The sequence below is a fragment of the Hemicordylus capensis genome, chromosome 2, assembly GCF_027244095.1.
Source record: "Hemicordylus capensis ecotype Gifberg chromosome 2, rHemCap1.1.pri, whole genome shotgun sequence".
NCBI lineage: Eukaryota > Metazoa > Chordata > Lepidosauria > Squamata > Cordylidae > Hemicordylus > Hemicordylus capensis.
The window spans coordinates 105,334,141-105,353,027 of NC_069658.1; the positions used below are offsets into that span (position 1 = coordinate 105,334,141).

At 40.7% G+C, this 18,887-nt stretch overlaps 1 long non-coding RNA gene across 2 annotated transcripts in view; it reads left to right on the plus strand.

Annotated features, from left to right (window-relative positions):
- Positions 1-18,412, plus strand: part of LOC128347775 (uncharacterized) — an 86,586-nt gene extending 68,174 nt beyond the window's left edge. The window contains exons 3-4 of one of the 2 annotated variants that reach the window (XR_008317703.1): positions 10,365-10,456; positions 14,705-18,412. This is a non-coding gene — a long non-coding RNA (uncharacterized LOC128347775). The remainder of the gene's footprint in view (positions 1-10,364; positions 10,457-14,704) is intronic. The other variant, XR_008317704.1, reaches the window with a different exon arrangement.
- Positions 18,413-18,887: the final 475 nt, after the last annotated feature.

The window sequence follows — 18,887 nt, forward strand, 5'->3', positions numbered from 1 at the left end:
AGGAGAGGAGAAAAGTGGATTCTTCTGGGTGCCAGTAATGCCCAAGAGGATCAATCCAAGGGAACTCCCTGAAAGAGGAAATGTGTAGCTTACCATGGGTAATTATTGCCAACAGCCATCTACTGAGTTGTGGAAGAAGCAAGATTTTAACCAGGGGCTTCACTGCTTCCAGCTCACACCCTTAGCCACTATACACCACTTCTTACGCCATATATTAACAGCTACGATACTACAATTTTCAGTAAATTCCTGTCATTCTGTGTCAGGTTGGCAGAGCCTTGCTTGAGAAAATACTGCTTGACAGCAAAGAAAAAGTGGCCCATATTTTCAGGGGGATCCTCGTCATCTGACCAGGCAAGCACTCATTAAGTATACTTGCTGCCAATTCCGGAGCACAGAGTTCATCAAAAGGTCATTGGTGAACAAATGCAGCCTGTTGTTCCTAATCACATTTGATAGTATAATTTGGAATGTGTCTGGAGCAAGAAAGCATCATGATTATTTAAGTAGTTTTAGGCCAGCTAAAGGGAGAACGTGCTAGCAGAAAGTTCAGTCTCCTGCAGATTTATTCACACTTTCAGTCCAATGCGCAGATCCTCCAGTTACCTCAAGATTAATAAGCAAACATATTCATGTGAACAGGTTTCATTTCAATAATATTTTTTAAAAAATGGTAAGAGAGAGTGATTTTCTGAACAAAATGTTCCAGTCTGAGAGTCCTAAATGCCCTCATCGTTTGCATGTAGCTTCTCTCTCAGTGCAATACACATTAGAAAATTAGCTTTGATGAAAAATTACAGGAATAATCCCAATGATATTAACCAGAAGATAACTGAAATAAAGCAGACTATTGTATGCTTTACAATATGTATGTATTGTATAAAGCATGTATATATGTTTGTTCCCACCCAGCAAAGGAGATTCATTTGCAAGCTTCCTCACATGTAGAATTATCCAATTGTCATTAGAACATGCATTATGATTCTCAGTTGGATCCCATAGTACTGTGTGGATGAGTCTTTAAATGTGGAGAAGAATGCCAATCCAGGGCCAATTAACTTGTTGCATGAAATTAGTAGCACACAACTACAGCTGGATTACAGCTAGTGTGAATCTGAATATCTGTTTGATGTATATACTCAGAACAGAACCTTTCACAACAATGGCATAAAAACTAATATCATAATAAAACACTGACGATGCAAAGGTTTGTGGGGAGTGGTTAAGAGTTTTCACAAATGGTATTCAAAAACAACAGCTCCCCAAAGAACAACATGACATGTTTTATAAGCCACATCCATTGCAGAGATGTTTGGCCCATCATTACAGAGCAGGTTTGAAGGCTTTAATTTATGCGGTGCAGCCAAATAATGTGCAGATGCTTGGATGTATGGTTTCTTCTGCACAAAAACTCTAATAATCTGTTATAGTCTCCCCATTGCTCCCAGCAAAATATCCTGGGGCCAAAACTAGATGTGACAGCAGCAGCCATTCATGTGTGCAGTGGGTTAGGTGGGTCTCATTTTGACATCAATAGGAGTATGCAGATGAGAAGAGATGAACTCTCCCTCACCTTAGCCCCACTCACAGACTATGTTCAACGCTCATATGAGTGTATAGTGTACACAGGTACAGATCTGTTCACAGGTACTTGAGGAAACTGTAACATCAATATTCACAAGTTATGTTGAACTCAGTTACAGAAATACACTTCGCATCTGTACTATGAGTTTGAAGGAACCTGTATCCAGGTTCACTTTTAAAATGAACGCGGGTACAGTCATTCCCACAAGCACATGTAAGAGTGTGCAGAATCTGAACACTCATACAGCATAATGTCTGAATCAGGCTCTTACCTCAATGAATCTATAATCCCAGGCATGCTTTTCTCCCAGTTTGGTTCACTTACAGTATTGTACCCAGGCTGTGATGAAAATAAGTTTGGGTGATGGCTCATGAAAGGAGAATGGGGGAATAAGCTCCCCTCAACAACGTGCCCTCTTTGATGTTACAGTTTCCTCAAGTATATGTGAACAGGGAAGATGAGCAACAAACATGGCTGCCAGGGTCTGTCTATTTTGGCACCTTTTAAGTTCTGGGAGAAAGAAAAAGGGCTGTCCTTAGGGTGGGGCAACTGGAGCAATTGCCCCCAGCCTCACGCTGGCACAGGCTGTGCTCTGGGCACACTGCAGTGCAGCCACTTATCTTTCCCCGCAACCCAGCCAGAGCCCATCTTTTGTGTCTGTGTGCAGCTTGAAAGGCTCCCAGACAAACTGCTAGAGCTCCTTCTCTCTCATCTCTCAGCTGTTTGGCAGGTGAGCGGGGCTTCCAGAGAGGCCTTCATGCAGGCCTCCCTGAAGCCTGAATTCAGGAAGCAAGCAGGCAGCCAGCCTTGGCTGCCCTTGCCCACCACAGCTCTCTGCAGACCTCTGCCCAGCCCAGCTTTAGTAATGGAGGTATGATGTGATTTCCTTTTTGTGGTTATTCCCCACACTTGAATATTGAGGAATTGGCTTGCCATAGGGCTTTGGCATTCAGCAGAGATGTAGGGCAGTGTGGCAGGAATATGTATATTTAAATTGAAGTGGATTGGACAAATTGTTGGTTTTTAATTTTTTTTAATTTTAAAAAACCCATCCAAAAAGCCCTATAAGTGGCTTGCTTCGTAGCAGAAAATTACAAAAAATGTCTGGAACTGAAGAGCCTTGGACCATCATTCCACCCCCCATGTGGAATAATCTGCACTTTGCCTTCATAAAAAAGGATAAAATGCCCCGCTTTGTGACCCAGGCTTAGATTACCTGGAATGACTTGGCATAGGGCTTTGGCATTGAGCAGAGATGTAGGGCGGGGTGGGAGGAATATGTGTATTTAAACTGAAGTGGATAGGACAAATTGTTGGGTTTGTTTGTTTTTTAAAAAAATGAATTTAAAAAACCCATCCAAAAAGTCCTATAAGTGGCTTGTTTCATGACAGAAAATTACAAAAACCTCTGGAACAAACAACATCTTGTTTGTTTGTTTGTTTATGAATGCACCATGCTCAAGTTGATTTGCTGGCTCTCATATGAAATGTTAAGGAGGCCCCGCACATGCTGATTCGCCCCAAGCCCCGTACCCGCTAAGGATGGCCCTGGGAAGAAAGGTATCTTCAACAGAGCCAGCGTGGTGTAGTGGTTAGAGTGATGGACTAGGACCGGGGAGACCCGAGTTCAAATCCCCATCCAGCCAGATACTAGCTGGGTGTCTCTGGGCCAGTCACTTCTTTCTTAGCCTAACCTACTTCACTGGGTTGTTGTGAAAGAGAAACTTGAGTATGTAGTACACTGCTCTGGGCTCCTTGGAGGAAGAGCGGGATATAAATGTAAAATAATAATAATAATAATAATAATAATAATAATAATAATAATAAAGCCCATATTCTGCGACGATATCTATAACAACAGCAACAACATTGACGTAAAATTCAGGTATCCCGGGTCCTTGGGAAGGACTCGATGTCTGCATAAAACAAACCAGTCAATAACACCTGTCTGACTGTGTAAATAAATAATTCACAAGTCTTTCACTACAGCTCCTAACTCAACATAATGTCTAGAGCAGTTTAAATGTGTGTTCACTGGCAATGTACACGCAGCCTGGATTTGTTTGAAAATTTATTAGCTTTCAGCTTGAATATTTTAGAAGGAAATAACCAAAGTTCCTAACCTGCCTTGTTGAAGAATCTACAGCCTTCATTATAACAAAGTTTGGCTCCCTATTTATATGTAAGATGAAAAATGAATGGTACATTTTATTGATTTTATTTTGTTAACAATCACTATAGGGCCATAATACAAAATTGGATAGGAGACACCTGCTTACAAATAAATAGTAACTGACAAAAATGTAGTGTAAAAAAAAGTGTAAAGTTTCACTGGTGCTTGAAAATATTTGCAGCATCAATTAAAAAAACCTTATGAACCAATGAACTATGAATGGTGGTTCTGATCTGTAGTTCCTTTGAAACAATGAAGAAAGAAGCAAGCATTCTCCTTTTTAGTGATACACGCTGCTCAACGTATTCTTCAAAGTGTAGGGAGGGGTAACCTTTTGCCTACAGAATTGTTTCCTATGCAGTGCCATCCCTTGGGCTGCCATACAGGAAATGATTTCTGATCAGCACATCCCGATGATATATCACAACTTTGCCAGAGGTCTTGGAATTCCCCCAAGAGCTTTCCAAGGTCTGCTTTCACCTGCTTTCCTCTCTTCCCTCCTTCCCACATTCACAATGAGGTCATCGGCTGATGACAACACAAAGCCCAGCAGAAAGTACATGGCCAATTCATACATTATCTGAGTGATAGCGGAACCTGTTACTCATGACAATCCCTCACTACTCTGGGTAATCTTTGAAGACTGAAATCAGATGGGATAGGCAAGTGACATGGACTGGTACTCAAGAAGCGCTGAGTACAGAGCAAAAGGATGAATCTGGAAAACAACATCAGTTCTGTGTAGTTATTATTGAAATCCAAACAAAATTCTTACATGTGAAGAGAGAAAAACATTGACCCGCTCTCCCCGCAGACTATCAACTACTCCTCCCAGATCGCCTGCCCAGAAGAGCGGCAGCTTTGCTCAAGTGCTCCCCAGAGCTCCAGTAATGCACCGCACAACTGTGTGATGCATTCCTGTGGTTCCCCCCTCCCCGAGTGTGTCCGCTGCGGCTGTAAGCAGCCACAGCAGACACACAACAACAAAAATGGGGTTAATAGAGTGCTCGCTCCACTAACCTCAATAAAGGGGGAGGGCATTTAAGCAGACTTGCCACCAGGAACCATGCGACTCCCATTGCTGCACATGAGCAGCAGAAACCGGGTTTCTGCTGCTCGTGAGAATCGCCTCATTAAGTTGCAAGCAACTTCTTTCTTGTAAAACAATTGTTATATTTTCTCTGAAGCATATGGGCTAAATTCATAATTACTCATTCACAATAAATAAGCCAGCTTAGTGTAGTGTTCAGAGTGTTGAACTAGGACCAGTGTTGTGAACTACACCTGGTTTCGCACTCTGTACATGCTCAGAGGGAGAGAGGCAAAGTCACATCATACACAAACTGAATTGGTTCTTGGAGATGGTGACCATGTAGAATCTGGGCATGCAAACAGAGATAGAGATAGAGACACACTCAGAAAGTTCAATGGGCTTTATTATAGAAAGTTGCTCATCAGGATAAAATAATCCACATTAAAAAACATGTTTCCTATTCAAAGTGCAATGTAATGTGCCTAACTAACATATGTGTATGCAATCAGTAATTACAGCGATCTAATAATCTAACAAATCCTAATAAAACATTTAGAGGGAAGCAGAGAAAGAAGGAAGAAGGGAGGGCTTAGGAGAGGGATGGCAGTGATTAGTAGGGAAGAAGGAAGAGGGATCCAAGGCTTGTGGAGCAGCATATTACCAGGGTCAGAGGTTTGAGAGCGGTGGGGCTTTCAGCTAAAGGAGAGAGGCTGTAGCTGGGAATAGCAGCTTGGGAGCAATGCAATCTTCTAGCAGTCAAGCAGGCTGGTCAAGCAGGCAGTTTCCTCAGAGCGAGGCAGAGAGTGAGAGTACCATGGCTGGGGAAGTCTTGACTTCTCACTGCACAGCAGAAGTCACAGACAGTTCCTGTCCATGGACAGAGTTCCTGCTTGTTGCCCCGTGGCTTTGGCAGCAAACTCTGGGATGGCTCTTGAGCAAGTATGCTTGTTAGGCAAGATTGCTTGGGAGTATCATGGCTGGAGAGTTTTGACTTCTCACTGTGCAGCAGAAGTCACAGACAGTCCCTTCTCCCTGGAAATAGTTCCTGCCTCTAGCCCTGCGGCTTGGGCAGCAAACCCTTGGATTGCTCATGAGCAAGTCTTGCTTGTAGGCAAAAGATTGCTAGTAGGCAAAAGACTGCTAATCTGCCATGTCCAGAGACTCCTTCTTATATTGGTTCAATCCTGTGATGTTCATTTGAGTCTTCTGGTTTACAAAAGGCATCCATTCCTGTTAGCCTCTGGATATTGTCTTTTCATTATAGCTCAGGATATTTGGTCAATCCAGGGTACCTTGGAGGAAGAGTGGGATAGAAAAGTATGTATGTATGTATGTATGTATGTATGTATAAATAAATAAATCCAATCCAATCCAATCCAATCCTATCCTATCTTTATTACAGTCATTGACCAAGAATATAAATAAATTAAATAGACAGTGCTTGAGAGATCATTGGTAGTTTTTATAACCTTAGAATCCTGAAACCACTAAGAACCTTGTGGAGATTCTCCACCGCCCTTGTTTTATCTGATCAGGCAGATCTAAGCTGCTGTTCAAAGTCCATTCTGAATTATTGTTCCCTGAAAACACATCATTTCATCAGGCACAGAAAATCAAGCTGCCTCTCATTCTGCAAGATGTATGCCATGACATGACACAAGGTGACCCAACTCTGATTCCTTAGTCAACACAAAAGGCAGGGCATAAAGGTATTTGTGTTTGGAGTGCCTCCCTCTGCATTACAGAGTTACTGGAGAAACACCCAGCCATTTCCTGCTTCAGGTCAGATCTGTTTTCACACATTCTGGTTCAGAGCTGTGAATAAACTCCCCCCCCCCCCCCAAAGGAAATGTAACTTACAGATATTTATTTACAAAAAGTCTGTGCCACTTATTTTGAAAGTTTATTTTATTGTATGCTGTTTTGAATATGATTAGCAGAACAGTATGCAGTAAGATAATAAGAATAATAAAATATATCAAACACAAAAGTAACCATGGATTTAAACAGCACTATAAAAATAAGTCTTTATAAAAACAAGTGTTTTTAGACAGCACTAAAAACACATACATCTGTAACTTTCCACTTCTTTTTCTAAAACATGTATACACATGCTGCACATACATGTGGCAATACTGGAAAGGTAAATATAATTCAAAAAGGATGAGCAAAAGAGGAGCTACACTTTTATCTTTACTTCTACCTCCCTCGTCCCTCCCCCCGTTCTTTCTCATACACACACACACACACACACACACACACACACACCCATATCAAGCAATTCCTAACAACTCTAGAATTCTAGGGCCATTTCGTGCTCACCCAACCACCCACCCACACAGGCTTCCCCATTCATTTCAATGCAGAAGACAGCTCTATGCTGAAAGGAAAAGACTGGAGTGAACCACTTGAATAGTACCTTCATGTGAACAGCAGAGTACATATGGAGCACTGAATTGGGATGCATCTCAACAAGGGTTAGTTCATATAACTATGTGTATATACAGGATCCTAAAAATGCTTGTGGCACATGATGCCCATTACATGGGACAAGCTAAGCAGATCTAGTCTGGCCACTGCCTGTATGGGAAACGTTCTGGATGTGCCATGCAAGCTGCCCTGGACTTCAATCTGAAAGCTCACTCACATTACCCTTCTATCAAAGTGTAATAATAAGTGAAGATATAGCAGCTGATATCAAGACTAACACTGCACTAGCACAATGAACAAAGCTGCACACACAGAGATAAGCAAAATACTTTTAAAATATTTTAGATATAATATGCAAAATATCTGAGCAGATGTATTTTAGAAACAAAATACAAAATACTTGGTAAACAACCAATAAAAATACAAAATAGTATTTTAAAATACATCTTAAAATAGCAATAGCACTTACATTTATATACCGCTCTATAGCCGGAGCTCTCTAAGCGGTTTACAATGATTTAGCATATTGCCCCCAACATTCTGGGTACTCATTTTACCGACTTCGGAAGGATGGAAGGCTGAGTCAACCTTGAGCCCCTGGTCAGGATCGAACTTGTAACCTTCTGGTTACAGGGCTGCAGTTTTACCACTGCGCCACCAGGGGCTCCTACAAAATACATTGCTTGAAAAAAGGAAACAATTTTGAGATGTTCATTACCTATCTGAACTTGTTTCCATTTCCTTTAAGCAATACAGGTTTTCAAAGATTAAACTGGTAATGGGCTGGATGAGGGATAACAAACTAAAGTTGAAACCAAATAAGATGGAAGTACAGACTGTAGGGGATCGGGACCTGAGAGATAGTTTAGATATGCCTGTTCTGGATGGAGTTTAACTCCCCTTTGAAAGATCAAGTACATTGCTTGGGAGTGTTCCTGGATCCAAAACTCTCTCTGGTTACTCAGGTTGAGGCAGTGGCCAGGAGTGCTATTTATGAGCTTAGACCAATACATCAGCTACATCAATTTCTTGAGGTAAATGACCATAAAACAGTGGTGTATATCCTGGTAACCTTCAGGCTTGACTACTGTAAAGAGCTCTAAGTGGGGCTGCCTTTGTATGTAGCCCGGAATCTACAACTGGTACAGAATGTGGCAGCCAGACTGGTTTCTCGGATGATCCGAAGGGACTATATAGCATTTATTTTAAAAGAACTGCACTGGCTGCCAATAAGTTTCCTAGCCAAATACAAAGCGTTGATTATTACCTATAAAGCCCTCAACGGCTGGGTCCAGGGTACTTAAGAGAGTGCCTTCTTTGTCATGAAGCCTGTTGCCTGTTAAGGTCATCTGGAAAGTTCAGGTTATGGTTGCCACTGGCTCATTTCATGGTGATTTGGGACCGGGCCTTTTCTGTGGCTGCACCAGGGCTTTGAAATATGCTCCCTGTTGAAATCAGAGTATCTCCTTCTCTGTTTGCTTTTAGGAAGACCCTTAAGATACTCCTGTTTTCTCAGGCTTTTAACTGAAATTAATTTTAAACTGTTTAATTTGTTTTTATCAAATGGGATTGTTTTTGCTTCTTATTCTGTGAAATTTTAATTGTTTTTACTCTGTTTTATATTTGTTGTGTGTTTAATTCTGTACACCACCTAGAGATGCACATATCAGGTGGTATAAAAATATGATAACAAATAAACATTATACTCACCAGGATGAACTCTCTGAAACATTTATTAGAAACAATGAAAGGTTATGTACACCATATGCTATATTACACAGATATAAAGATAATTATTTGAATTGAGACGTCTTTCCTTCAAATTGGTCTTGAAATTAGTTGTGGCACTGTAAGAACGACTAATTACTGTGAATTCTCCAGGTCACATTTTGCTTTGCTTTCACTTTCCTGCCTATCTCCTCTAATGCCATGAAATACTTCCTACCCTAAATACTGCGTTTTGCCAGATCACCTTCATTGTTGGTTTCTAAAACACCAGGAACTGAATATAAATCTACAAATTGTATAAGCTTGTTCATTTACACTGGAATATACTTGGCGACATGATCAAATATTTTTTGGGGGGGTTAGGTTTAAAGCAGAAATTCTGAATAATCATATTTTGTTATTGTTTTCAACAGATTTTTAACTATTCCAAAATGCCCTGTTTCCTTTTGCTATGTTTCTCCATTCCCAGAACCCTCAAACTTCACCCCCATTTCCCATTTTACTCACAGGGACAGTCTCCCCCTCCCCCCACACTTTGATTTTCAAACTTGAATGGCTGACCATTCATCAGCAGAGTAAAACTATTCAAACTTCAGGGGACAGAGAGGGAGAAAGAAAACATACACAGAAGAATGCTAGACAGACAATGGGCTACCTGCTTGCAATAAAAAGACGGCTGAAACAAGAAAACAAAACAATGATTGGCTGAGATGTATGGCAATGTATTTTAAAAATACAAAATACCTGAGCAAATATATTTTTGATACAAAATACTTTTCTGAAAAGTATTTTCAGTACAAAATACAAAAGCATTGAAAATGTGTATTTTAAATACTTGTATTTTCGATACCACCCATCTCTGTGCACAAATGCAAGAATGTTGCATAACTGCATGGATGCTCAAAGTTCCACAAATTCTGGCACTCTCATTGCACTTATGCAAGCAATATGCTGGGTAGTGGAACAGGGGCCGACATCCAGATGAGAGTTGCACTAGTGTAACCGCTCTTACTCAAGAAATGAGGTTTTTGGTTCAACTAACTCTCTCTCTCACATAGATAGATAGATAGATAGATAGATAGATAGATAGATAATTCCCCAGTGGTTTCAAGAAATAGAAATCATGATTTCTTATGCCAAACTCAAGGATTTATAAACATTTTCATTTTCTTCTTTGTAGAAGCGAATTTGCCAAGCATGCACAGGAGTTCATTTAAAATACCCAATTACAAGTAGAAAACCATAAAACATAATACAATATCATCATAGGTAAAGGTAAAGTGTGCCGTCGAGTTGGTGTCGACTCCGGGTGATCACAGAGCCCTGGGGTAGAATATCTGGTAGAATATAGGAGGGGTTTACCAGCATAGGGCCACTAAATAAAACCCAAACCAAACCCCAGTCTCTCTTCTCAGGGAGCTATCCCAACAGAACTCCTGCACAGTCCGGACTGAAAGTCCAGTGGGTGAGCAGCCGAAATGACGAAGACCTGGTGCAACGAGGTCAGGTAGGCCCTAGGGCCGGACTGGGGGCACTGAGAGGGTAGTGGAATGTATGTGGGGAGGGGGCCGGGTTTTGAGCAGAATGGTTAATTAAGGGTGGGAGTTGGGGTGCAGGAGTTTCTCTCTTTCCTTCTCTGCTCAGGAGCTTTCTGCTGGACTTGAAAACTCCTCAGGACCTTCTGCTTAAACTTTTATATTTACTACACAAATGCATAAAACTATTGCAATAAAGCCCTAAACAGCTTGGGCCCTGGGTATTATGAGAAGTCTTCAACAAGCCAGTGGCAACTGCAGATGAAACCCTCCTGATGATCTCAACGGGCGCTGTGGTTTTTGTCACAGTTGCCACCGGCTCATCTGGTGGCTGCTCAGGGACGGGCCTTGTGTCTCTTGTAAACATACAATGTTCAAGCTTTTTTTTTTAAGAAAATGGAAAACTTTAGCCCTTTTGGTTTTGTTTTTTAACCCATTAACATTCCCTGAAGCTATTTTATAATCCATCTTGGCTAGTTAGAATTATGTGTTGAAGGCACTGGGTGCTCAGAGGTTAAAGTTTTTTTGTATTTCCGCCAAAATTCTTTTGCTTTGAGGAGCTCTGTAAATCTATTCCTCTTCCCTTTGTAGAAAAAGGAGAGCCCCTCAGGTACTTCCCATCTAAAACATATTCCATTGGCATTTAAAGCATCTGTTAAAAATTTGTAATCCTTACGTTTCCTTAAAATCCTGGATGGTATTTCTTTCAGAACTTTTACCTGTTGAGCTTCAATGGTAAGGGCTTTGACAAAATGTGCTTGCAGTATCTGCTCTGTAAATGATTTGGAGTTGAATTGAACCATGCAATCCCTAGGTAATTTGTTTTTTGTGGCAAATTCAGAATTCAGATGAAAAACTGCATCTATCTGGTGTTCCATCTCTTCACTTGAAATTCCCAGAAGTAATGCAAGTTCCTCCGTAAGCACCTTTTAAATATCTTGACCAGTTTTTTCTGGGATTTCTCTAAACCTCAGGAAACACTCTTTTTGCCTCAGTTCCAACAAAGCCATCTGATCTAATAATGTTTCCCTGTCATCTCTTAGTGATCCCACGTCTTGCTCCAAGCTTTCCACCCTTCTTTTAACTTCTTTGTTATCTTCCGCCAGTTTTTTCACTGTCTCCTCAATATTTGATGTTCTCTTATTAAGTGTTTGTATATCCTGACTTACTTGTTGGAGAGTGCCAGTATTAGCTTCTAATAACTGTTTCATAGCAACTAGTGTCTCATTTAACTCTGAAGACATTTTCCCTTCACCCAGGCCTGGGTTTGGAACAGAAAATCTCCTAGTTTGTGTTTGGGTCTGTGTTTGGCTCTGCTGCTTTGCCTTTTGCATTATTTACAACTCCTCCAGCAACACAGCTCTTACAGCAAGATTCGGCCTCCTTGCTGTCCAAGAAAGTAGAGGCCTGCAATTATTTTCCAAATAAACTCAGCTCCAGACCGCAACTCTTCTATCTTATCACCGCCAGTTTAATTTTTCCCACGGTTCAATAATCCGCCTTCTTCCTCTAATTGGTGCACTTCATGATAGACATATTCAACAGCAAACAGAAAATCACTTGTCCCTTAAGTTAAACTCTCTCAAGAGGTACTAAAAAACAAACAAACTAATAATTCCCACTGCTTTGCTTTGTTAAGTTTTGAAACTTTTAGCCATCAGTTCAATTTTTAAGTTCCAGCATTTAATACACAGATTGAATAGCCATCCTTAATTTATGGTTAGCAGACTTACAACATCTTCACAGCATCGGCTTGAGATCTGTCCAATCTTTACAGCAACAGCAGGCAGAATTCCAGCAATTTATCACTAATCACGCTGAGAGGTGAGCTTCTTGAACTTTAACCATTAATTATAATCCAAACCAAAAGAAATTGGACACCAGACCAGCTTCTGTCCATTGGATTTCTGATGAAGGAGTGTAGCTTGATGAATCCCAGCCCCCACCGCTGGACTTAAATCAAAGCTGTACTTTCCAGAGCAGCCTTGAGATAAGGAGCAGGAGGATGCAGTGGTCAATCTTGATCCAAACCCTTTAATCCAGGGTGGTGGTGGGGGTGTTATGAAAGCTCAAAAAAACCCCAAAATACTCCTCCTCGGTCTCCCCTGTCGGGAAGCGTGCAGCCTTGTTAGCAGTCCAACTGGAAGTCGCCTAATTAGATACTTTTTAAATAGTTTTATGATTTTTAATAGTTCTAACATTGTTTTAAGTTTTAAATTGTTGTAATGTTTTAACCTTTTTATTTGTGGTTTTTATTGTTTTGTTGTAAACTGCCAAGAGACTTGTGTTTGGGTGGTATACAAATATGTCAAATAAATAAATAAATAAAATATACATTTAACATAATTTAACATAACATAATAATTAAATCTAACACATCATTTAACACAATCTCTTTCTGAAATGAAAGACCTTCTCTCTATTACCTGCATGTAAACCGCCCTGAGCTGTTTTTGGAAGGGCGGTATATAAATCAAATAAATAAATAAGTTCATAAAAGAATAGAAGATCTCCAAATCTCTCTTTCCCTCTCTGCTCAGGAGCTTTTCTGCTGGGCTTGAAAACTCTAGAAGATTCTAAAGACCTTCTGAGCACACTTTACAATCCATTAAGAAGGGGAAGGGGAGATCATGCCAGTTCAGGGAGCCTACCAATAATATTGGTAGTAATGGTGGGGGTTACATTAGCACAAAGTGAGAATTTGTACACAATTATAGACATTTGAAGCATGATGTTGCACAGCTGTTAGTGGAAGACTTTCTCTGGGACATGTGCAAGGTTGCACTACAAGATTGTGTAATGGAGACCTAAGTATGAAGAGTCCCCTTTGCTAAGCAGGGTCTGCCTTGGTTTGCATTTGAATGGGAGACTACACATGAGCACTGTAAGATATTCCCTTAGGGGATGGGGCCGCTCTAGGAAGAGCACCTGAATGTTTGCATGCAGAAGGTTCGAAGTTCCCTCCCTGGCATCTCCAGATAGAAGCTGGGAGAGACTTCTGTCTGCAATCTCGGAGAAGCCACTTCCAGTCTGGGTAGACAAGACTGAGTCAGATGGACCAATGATAACACCATTATATTGGAGTTTGCCTCTACTCTTAAGGAAAACAGAAATGGTGGCAGAGGTCAAGAGTCAGTTTCACAAGACAAAGATAAAGTCACATTTCTTTTTCGGACTTGGTGTAAAGGTTCAGACTTGGTATAAAGCAGCTTCCTATGTTGCTATGTTCCTAATGTGTTGCACAGCATGTTGTACAACCAGTTGTGCAACTTGTCAGCATCTTCCCCTAGCCAAGGACCAGTCTGGAACAGATATTCCTTTATTTGTGCAACGTCCTTGCACTACATCCTTATGCTAATGCAACAGCATTGTGCTAGCACCTATGGGTGTGCACAAACAATGGTTTGAGCACTGGTTTGACACCGAACCATGTCGGACAAGGTTGGGACAAAGTCTGAACTGGTTTGGCACCACAGGGAGGAGAGTGGGGAGTGGGAGCTTTAAGAAAGAGGAGAGCAGGTTACATGGTGCTCTCTGCTGCCCCATGCAGCTTCCTGCTGTGGGGGCCCAAGTACCCCCATGCAACACCAGCACATACATGACACCCATGGCACCATTTGCGTTGTCAGCAACATCATGTTTTTAAAAGGTTGGGAACCCCTGTGCTAGTGCAACATCTTTGCACAAGCACAGCCATTAGTTTGGATGTCATCCACTGCCTATTTCACTAGACTTACACATATTTATTTAGTTGACTGATTTGGTTGATGTATATACCACTCTTCAACAGAGATTCTCATGGTGATTCACAACAATCAATAAAACCAAAGAATAAAAATAAAGATCTGAAAACAACGTTAAAGCACATATTTAAAACAGCACAGTAAAAACAGCAATACAAGATGTTAACATCTCATCAGACGTTAAAAGCTTAGGAAAATAAAAGGGCTTCCTCCTGGTAAAGAAAAGATATTTGAGTGGGCACCAGATAAGCCTCATAGGGGGTAAAATTTTATAAGATGCCAGAGCTGAGAAGCTTCTTCTTCTTCTTCTTCTTCTTCTTCTTCTTCTTCTTCTTCTTCTTCTTCTTCTTCTTCTTCTTCTTCTTCTTCTTCTTTTTTGCTGGATTGTACTAGTCCTGCGAGCTCTTTGACATGTGTCCATATTGGGACTCACTACAGCTGCTTTTTTGACCTGTTTCCTTTAAAAATGTTTTTCAGGTGCATTGCTATTTGTGCATATGCTGTCTTCACAAGACTAACCAAACAGATTGAAATTGTGCATACTCCCAACAGGAAGAAATTATGTTGTAATGAAGTCAAGAAAGAAAAAGAAAGAAAGAAAGAAAGAAAGAAAGAAAGAAAGAAAGAAAGAAAGAAAGAAAGAAAGAAAGATCCATCCCTAGGAATCTAGCTCTGTCATATATCATTGGCTTATGTGAGTCAGCAAGTAGATAGTCTCTCTATAATGTAAATGGTTTTCAAGACTTTCAGAGGAAAATTGACAACTCAGTGCATTTATCTGTCCTATTGCACTATCCTAGACTTCCTTTAACACACATGGTAGTTTTTGTAGAGGAAGAATAGCAGTCAGTCCCCAAGTAGCAAAGCAAACTGGTTTGGTGAGAAAGCAGCAAAGCAAGAGGTCTTGAGACATTTCTTTAGTATTGAAGAACTACAAGGAGTTATTTAAAGAAAAGGTTACAATCAAATGTGAAAAAGCCTGCAGCTTAATTTCAGCTGTAGCTCATGGCTGACGAGAGAAACCAAAACAAACAGCCATCTCTGGAGAGACAAAATGGAGACTAACACTGGAAGAACAAAGAGGGGAGGAGTCCAGCACTTTTATCCATGACCCGAAAATCCCCCAGTGGTCACTATGAGACATTGCAGCTGAGTGCTGATGCTGCCAGGGTCCTAGCTAAAACAGTTTTAAGATCTCATATTATATTTTCTTTTGTATTTTCTTTTCAAAAAGGGGAAAACAAATAAGTACAGTATGAGGGGAAATTAACCATATTTGAATACAGGCCTAAAGAGTAATTTATATGAAGGCATGAAAAAAATTATAAGCCCACTCTTTAAAAGAAGAAATGCAGTTTTGTGGTGTGTTTTTTAAACTTCCCTTCACAGTATGTTATGTACTATGCTGAATTCACAGAAAGGGGGCCATACCTGTGGTAAATGATTCATTTTGTGCTGGGCATAGGAATGAGGTGTCCACCTCCCTCTTACGTCCAGCACAAAATGAGAACACAAAGGACTTGGAAGGAGAAATCACTCAGTATTGAGGTTGAGGGGCTAGCCTCAACTCAAGGGAGGACTGGGGCCTTGTCTTTCACCTTGCACCAAGAAATGTCAGCAAGGGAGTACTTCTTCAAACCTGCACCAGAACCCACACAAAGTAAAGCACTTACTCCACCCCTCTTTGTAGTTCAGTATGTGTTGCAGAGGGCTCAGGGGAGGGGAGAGGTCTGTGACCATCACAAATAACAGCTGGCTTTTAAGTTCGGTGAAATGTGTAGATCCTTGCTCAGAATTCAGTTCAAGATCTCTGTTCTGAGTACTAATGCTCTATGAGTCACTGTCACAACCTGAGATGTCCTTTTGTTCCATGCACAATCTCTTGCAGTAGCCACATTCGGCTAGGCAAATGAAGGTGTAATTTGTTCACAAACAAGCCCATGATGTAGGAGAAGGAACTCTGAAGGTAGTTCTGGAACTAATTACTAGAGAAAAGAAGAATGACTCCTAACAATAAGGTATATTTAGCAACACACAGTGGTAATTACTTTCACTTTCATGCTGTATAAGAAGCTGCTTTATGACATCTCAGGTATGTTGGAAGTCAGGGATTTTCCCTGTGTCCGTTTCTTGGTTAGGTAATTTACACCAGGCACCAGTATCACACTTTCAAATAGAGCTTTATTGAAGTTTGCTAGCAATCAAAGCTCACTGGGTGTGGCTGTGCGCTCTAGCAGTTTCTGCATCTCTTTTATATTGAGAGAACAGTACGTTCCGCATTTGCGCATTGCATACAAGCCAGTGCATACCCCTTTAACTCAAAAGGTCCCAGATGCTTTCAAGTGTGACTTCTCTCACCCACACAGACATAATCAAGCACCTTCAAGGCAAGGGACAGAAGGTACCAAATTCGAAAAGCACCATCTATCTCAGCTAGCTTGCTGCTATTCAAACTGATTCTTTTCGCTGCTCAAGCACATTTTCAAATATCTTCCCACAGGTATTTTATGGGGAAATCATCAAAGAATCTTCTAGTTATTCATACTTCCAGTAATTGTAAGCAGTTTTGCTATTCAGGAAGTTTTTATCTGCTTACTCTCTCAGAATGCAGCCCTACGTGGTCCAGAGGAAACCTGAAATGTTCACAAGTTTTGACAGGTAGATCTATTCACTGGTCCATGACAGAGGACTAAAGATAGTCACTACAGTAATATAGTGAAAATCGCCAGTGAAGTAACAGTAATACAATGCATCCTTAGTGAGATCCCCAAGGAAGATGTGCCTACATGACAATATGGATATCACTTATCATGGAAAAAAACATGGCCAAGATCTCTTGGATATTTGCTTAGGTCAAACTGATGTGGGAGATGGTGAGGGTATTGTACAGACACATTATCTGAATTGTCTACATACTTGCGTTTGAACAATTATAATCCAGCCAGGAACATACTACATTATATAATAATCTATTTTTTATCTGCTGAATGGAAATAACTTATGAAAGGTGTGGGAATTTGCAGTCTCTGTTTGAGAGATTTACACACTGATGGTGGGGGATGCTGGAGTATTAAACAGACAAAATGTTTAACTCTATCTGCCTGCACTTGGCATTGAATAAGATTAATAGGCCTGTGTGAAGCTCCAGCCAAAGCTGAATAGTACACACAGCTGTCCTAGCACCGCACAGGAGCAATCATTCCTACCACCCAGTGCTGTGCTTTTTCTAGCACCACTGGGGCTTCTTTAAGGGCAGTGTTCTATTCTGTCTAGCAGTCCTTTATATTTTGTTAATTAGAAGTTTGTCCCAGTGGGGATCATGTAGAGCAGGGTTTCTCAACGTGTGGGTCCCCAGATGTTACTGGACTTCAGCTCCCATAATCCCCTGCCCCAGTGGCCTTTGGTTGGGAATTATGGGAGTTGAAGTCCAATTACATCTGGGGACCCACACGTTGAGAATCCCTGATGTAGAGAGAGAGGGGTGGGGCGGAGTCAGAAAAGGAAGGGAAGGAGAAGGATAAAAATGGAGTTGTTCCTGAATAGTGTCTCACTTTTGAGTGATTTTTAGGAGGGGGCTCTAAAGTGGGAGAAATTGTTGTGGAGTTGGTTCTAACTCTAAATTAGGGGATGCGTCTTCAGTGAAGAACAAAGCAGTCCTAAATCATCATATCTTGTTACACTGCAGCAGTAGTAGCAAGGGTGGACAAGGACACCACTCCCACAGCAGTGCATCAAGACAAGGAGTGTTGGCCTGGTTGCCTCAGCAATATAGGTGCATTTACATCAATTTAGAGTAAGGTCAATGCACTGAATTGGCTTGCCCTCAATGATATTCTTCTTCATGATTCCCACCGCACATTAAGATCATCAAGAGAGGTCCATCTCCATACTTGGGAGTGGGCCTTCTCTGTAGTCGCTACTGGGCTGTGGATTGCACTCACTATAGACATTTGTGGCTTAACATCTTCATCAGCCTTTAAAAGAGCTCTTAAGACACACTTTTATAGCCACGCTTTTAGTAATCTCTGAATGTTTTAAATTTTTAATTGCTGTTTAATATTTTATAATTGCTGTAATCTTTGAATTATTATTTTTTAAATAATTGTTATTTAACAGCTGGTTTTATTCTGTTTCTATTGTGTTTTAAAATAATAATTGTTGTTTAATAGTTGGTTTTAATCATGATCCTATTGTGTTTATATTTGTGAACCATCTAGAGCCTATGGAGTCAGGCGATATTTAAATTATATTATTAATAATAATAATAATAATAATATCATCACAGCTACATCTGACTGGCTATGTGTTACTGTGATGACATCTCATTCAGTATGGGATCCCTGACTGGTTGGAATCACTTGGGGGAAAAGGAAGCCTGAGAGAAAAATGGCACCAAACAGCAGCAGAAATGGGCAGCAAGCATGACAAATCACAGTAAAACTGGACACGTACAAAATTCCCTGTCTTAGGAATGCTGCAGTCTAAACGTTCCATGGAAACATGCCCATACTAAGCTATGGCTGTTCCTTTGTGTGCTCATTGTTAATGTTATGCAATTAATATTATGCAACTGTTATACTATTAAAGAGTTGTGAAAGTCCACATTAAAAGGCTAGGAAATAAGGCATGCTATATGGGTTAGTAAGGTGACACACTTTCT